The following is a 5,851-nucleotide window of genomic DNA, read 5'->3' as shown; positions in this document are numbered from 1 at the left end:
AAGGCTATTGACGCATTTCCAGTTATCAATAATACGAACCTGTTCCTTTTTCTCTGTTCTTTTCTTTACCTCAAGAGCTTTGTTTGACTAGTTATTTTTTAAATGAACATATTTACATAGCTTAACAAAATCTTATAAATCTTAGAATAAGCAATGTGTTGTGACATGCCACACTCTTGTTATTTTGACCTGAATAAATAAGTGACATCTGTGACCAGATTCAAATGCAAGTGGTTGTGTATGTTGAAGGAAGGGTTGTATGACAGCTCATAGAATAGAAAGGTGAAAAATTAATCATGTTCTACAATAGCATTGGTAACTGAAAATGTATGCTTTCATTTGATGTAGCAACCACACAATAGATTAAAAAAAAAAATTAAAATAAAAAAAATAAATAATTTTTTTTTAAAAGAGTATACCTATAGCATGTGGGGTAAAAAATGGCCCCGTATAGAATTCCTGTTTTTTATGCATTATCTAAAATTTGATTTATTAAATAATATTCTATGCATATATTAAAACCATAGTGACCTGTAACTGTCAGATTTCTATATTCATTGTCTCAGAAGTGAGTGGTGAATGTTCAGCTAATAAGAAGTGACTTTTCATATAAAGAAATAAATAAATTCAGCTTTGAAAACACTGAAGAGGAAGAAAACACGTTCAAGACATGAGCAATTACATACAAAAAATGTTTTAAAAACATTTTAAATGGCTAGAACAAAATATGCCCTCGTTAAGGTAAAAAATGCCCCTGTATATTAAAGGGGGTAACATATTACACTTAAAGGGATAGTTCACACAGAGAAAAAAAAAAAATCTATCATCATTTACATACCCTTATATAATTCCAAACCCTTATTACTTTCTTTCTTGTGTGGAATACAAAAGAAGATGCTTGGCAGAATGTTAGCCTCAGTTACTATTCACTTTCATTGCATTTATTTTTTTTATTTGTTTTTTTTTTTTTTCATTCACTAAAAGCAAATGGTGAATGAGACACTTTCAGCTTCAAACATGTAAATTTAATTTTGGTAATGAACTTCTACAGAATCAGTTTTTAATATGAATATTTTAATTTCACTAGTGTTTATATGAAGCTTTTCAATACTGTATTAAAATGAATTTCACTAATGTTTATATCAATGTATTAATGTCACTAGTGTTTGTAAGAGGCTTTTCAACAATTATGGCCTACACAGCTCTTCATAGTAACATCTCCTTTTGTGTTCCATGGAAGAAAGAAAGTCATACAACTTTGCAAGTGTTTCCAGAATTTTCATTTTTGGGTGAACTATACCTTTAATAAAACAAGTTAATTTCTGACAATGGCTGATGAGAACTCAGGGACAATGTAAGTGAGAAATCAAATGAATTTTCCAGTAACCAATGCAAACATCTTTATCAATGAGTTACACGCACATACAAAGTCAAATAGTGTGATAATCTTCATTGCTGCAAGTCACAATGCACACACGCTGTGTGAATGCCACAGGAAGTAGTAATTGCCAGAAAAGGAGGATTACAGGTGAGCGAGCAGATTACAGATCAGTGTAGATGACTTGGTAGCATGCAATCTTCGCTCTCATGGACATGCATACACTCACACACAGCTGTAGCACCTAAGGCTATGTGTGTTTACTCTAAATAACAGAGTGAGGATCCCAGCTTTAGTGTAAGCAATGTCTGTGGTTGCACTTTAAAGTGGTGGATTTTCAACAAATGTAAATTTACGGTAATTATGACATGTGTTCCATTGTGAGCTGGGGGGAAAGAAAAGGGAGAAAGATACTGTATATGAAGAAAAAAGGACAGAGTAAAAAGAAAGAGAAAAGAGAGAGCCTATATCTCTGCAGAGGGGCTCCAGACATTGAAACCAGATGCAGCTCTGCACCGTGAGTCTGTATATGTGTGCCCTCAAAGGGGTCGCCGTAGATATATTTAGAAACTCTAAAGGCCATTCATCAAACAGACAGCATTAGATTGAGCACTGGATGTAACCTTACATTGGAGCTTACTCCGTCTAACTTTCTCGTTCCCTTTACCACACAGTCACTGTGACTTGTGTAATGGGCAAAATAGAATAGATAGAATCTGGTTATAATTCATCATTTATAATCAATCATTACAATGAATTAAGTTGTAAATGCCCTATGACATTGAGAAAATATGAGAAATAAGCGCCAATAAAAACATCTATGTCCAATTTATACCATGTTGCATACACTACAAGCGAGCAATGTAATGTGAAAAAACTAAAACACTTGAATCAGAAATTGATCTGTGGGTTGCTCAAAAATCCCATTTAACATGCCATATCAATCATGTGTGTGTGTGTGTGTGGTGTGTACATGTTTATACTACATTGTGGGGAACAAATGTCCCCACAAGGATAGTAAAACCTGAGTTCACCTACATTGTGGGGACCAGCCAGCGGTCCCCACTAGGGAAATGGCTTTTTAAACATACTAAACGATGTTTTTTTGAAAATGTAATAATGCACATGTGCTATGTCTCCATGGCAACGCGCTCAACAAGCCACGTGATAAGATGCGCGGGTTGATGTTCTCAGACGCGGAGGCAACTGGGATTCATCCTCCGCCACCCGGATTGAGGCGAATCACTACGTGATCACGAGGACTTAAAAAAGCGTACTGGGTATTGGGCATTACAAATTGGGTGAAGAAGGAAAAAAAATAAAATTAAAATAAAATGAAATGTAAAAATGCAAAAAAGGTTTCTGTGAGGGTTAGGTTTAGGGGTAGGGTTAGGGTTAGGGGATACAAATTATCGTTAGATCTGTATAAAATCCAAAAAATGCCTGGAAGTCTATGGAGAGTCCACATAGACACATAGATATAAAAACATAGTGTGTGTGTGTGTGTGTGTGTGTGTGTGTGTGTGTTTACCAGCACATAGCCTACAGTACACAATAACCATGTCTGTCTAGTTTTGAGAGGGAGTGAGTAAAACCACACAATGTCTGAAAGGGTAATAACTATTTACAAACACATCATTTCAGACAGAGAATATGAATCATTAGAATGAGACAGTACAATGTATGACAAATACTCGAGTTTGTGTGTATGAGGATGAAGGAAGAGAGAGGAAGACCTCTTAAACAGTGGGTTCTTTGTGCATTGCAGAAAAACAAGGTCAAAGTGAGAATCCTCTATGTAAACACAGTAAGTTGTAAGGTGTGTGTGTGTGTGTGTGTGTGTGTGTCCAGGTATTCCCTAAGTTGTGGGGACCAAATGTTCCCACAAGGATAGTAAAACCTGAAATTTTTGACGTTGTGGGGACAATCAGTCTACATTGGGGAAAACAGCTTATAAATCATACTAAACTATGTTTTTTGAAAATGTAAAAATGCAGAACATTTTCTGTGAGGGTTAGGTTTAGGGGTAGGGTTAGGGTTAGGGGGATAGAATCTATAGTTTGTACAGTATAAAACTCATTATGTCTATGGAGAGTCCTCATAATGATAGCTGCACCAACACGTGTGTGTGTGTGTGTGTGTGCGTGTGTGTGTGCGGTGCACAGTACTGTAAGCTACACCGTCATATTAGACACATTCTTCTCTATTTTTCATAATTCACTGTTATATTTATGTTTGATGATTAATATCTCCTGCATCTATATTAGTAAATGAACAGTTTAACAAGAAATTAAAGTTATGTCATTGTTTACTTACCCTCATGCCTTTCCAAACCCATATGATCTAAAAAAAAATAATAATAATAAAAAAATATATATATCTTTGGAATATAAAAGGAGAAATATTGGTAACACTTAATAAGGTTTTATTTGTTAACATTAGTAAATGCATTAGGTATCATGAACTAACAATGAACTAAATATTTTTAACAGCATTTATTAATCTTGGTTAAGATTAATTTATATAAAAAAATGTATTGTTCATTGTTAGTTCCTGTTAACTAATGTCATTAACTAATGTTAACAAATGCAACCTTATTGTAAATTGTTACCAAAATTGGGCTGTATTTGTTAACATTAGTAAAAGCATTAGGCAATTTTTTTTTATTACATTTTAGTTATATAATGAAATAAATTAATATGGTGGCATAATTATATTTTTGTCTACAAAACTAATTTCAAACATTTAAGTATACGCCTTCAGATCAAAAGATTTTTAAGATCATGAGAAACTTTTCAGTCAAGTGTTTCAAAACTTTTGACCGGTAGATATATATATGTCTGTCTTTCTGTCTGTCTGTCTGTCAGATGGTGTGGCAAGAGCTGCGGCAAGATTCTTCAGAATTTCTCCTTTTGTGTTCCACTAAAAAAAAATAACAGCATACAGGTTTGGAATGACATGAGGGTGAGTAAATAATGACTTTTCATTCAGAATTTTTCACTTTTCATATTGTCAGTGTGTGTAAGAGTAACAGAAATAGTTTGTAAAATGTCAAGCTCTGGGAAGTGTATTCTAACACTCGGTTCTTGCGCTCTGTGCCATAAAGGCACCTTTGTTTGGCACAATCCCATTCATACAATAAATGCTTTGCTGTGATTCCTGGCAATTTGTCGGCCTAAAACCAGAAAACTGCTGAACCATCAAAGTCTCCATCAGCTCCCTGGATCTGTTTCATGACTAAGTGTTTGCATGTTTGCATGTGTTTCTGTGTTTGTGTCTTTCCCTAGAATCAGCAGATATATGTGACTAACTCACAGATCCTTCCACAGTATCAAACAAATGACAAGTCAGTAAATGAGTGCCAAATTCTCTCCTCACATTAAGGCGGTCTTGCTGGCAGCACTGTTATCTTTCTTTCCTCTTTTTGTTTTTCTTTAACCTGATCCATGTCCATGTCTGTCAGACCTCTACTGTATATTGGTTTTTGGAGCTTGGTGGGACTGATGCCACCCACCACTTGCAGAAGAGTGGAAGTGCCCACCCATACTCCACCCAGGCCTGAAATAGAACTTTGAGATGAGCTTCTTTACACAACACACACACACAACACACACATGTTTTGTTTTATATCATCATGGGGACATTCCATAGACTTCTATGGATTTTATACAGATCTAACGATAATTTCTATCCCCTAACACTAAACCTAACCCTCACAGAAACCTTTTTGCATTTTTACATTTTCAAAAAAATCATTTAGTATGTTTACTAAGCCATTTCCCTTGTGGGGACCAGTAGGTGATCTCAGGTTTTACTATACTTGTGGGGACATTTGGTCCCCATAATGGAGGTTAAACCTGTACACACACACACACACACACACACACATGATGCAAAACATCTTAGGTGCTCAGGAGATACTTCTGCATTGCTTATGCCCATATAAATATTTTCCTAGTTTATCCGTTCACTAAATAATGCATTTCAGAGCTGAAAATTATGTTTCCTCAGTGTTCTTCAATCTACTTTGGTATAGTTTGTGGTTCTTAATAGAACTACATTAAAGAGAAGCAAAGCTGTGTCTTTGCCAAAAAAACAACAACAAAAAAAATCTGGTCACCCCACTTTTTTTTATGAGTGTGACACACCAACACCACAGAAACCCAATTCATTTTCTCAAGAGCCGAGGCCAATTATGCCTTTGTAAATCACAGAAGCACATTTCACTCCTACTATTTAGCAGCGGAAATGCGTTCAAATTATTTTTAAATGTATGAATGGATGTACACAAATGTCTCCCAAAACTGTAATAACCTATCCAAACAAATGGGTGATGATTTCGGCCCCGCTTTAGCAAAATATGGGTCAAAACTTGCAATTGCTGGAGCGCTGAGTGCTGCTCCCCCTGCTGGTTGAAGATGGTAATGACATCATCTCATCAGTGGCTCTGGATTGGCTCCAGGCGCATTAAGG

This window comes from Myxocyprinus asiaticus, chromosome 24 (assembly GCF_019703515.2).
Source record: "Myxocyprinus asiaticus isolate MX2 ecotype Aquarium Trade chromosome 24, UBuf_Myxa_2, whole genome shotgun sequence".
NCBI classification, from domain to species: Eukaryota; Metazoa; Chordata; class Actinopteri; order Cypriniformes; family Catostomidae; genus Myxocyprinus; species Myxocyprinus asiaticus.
This window is presented reverse-complemented; position numbering follows the sequence as displayed.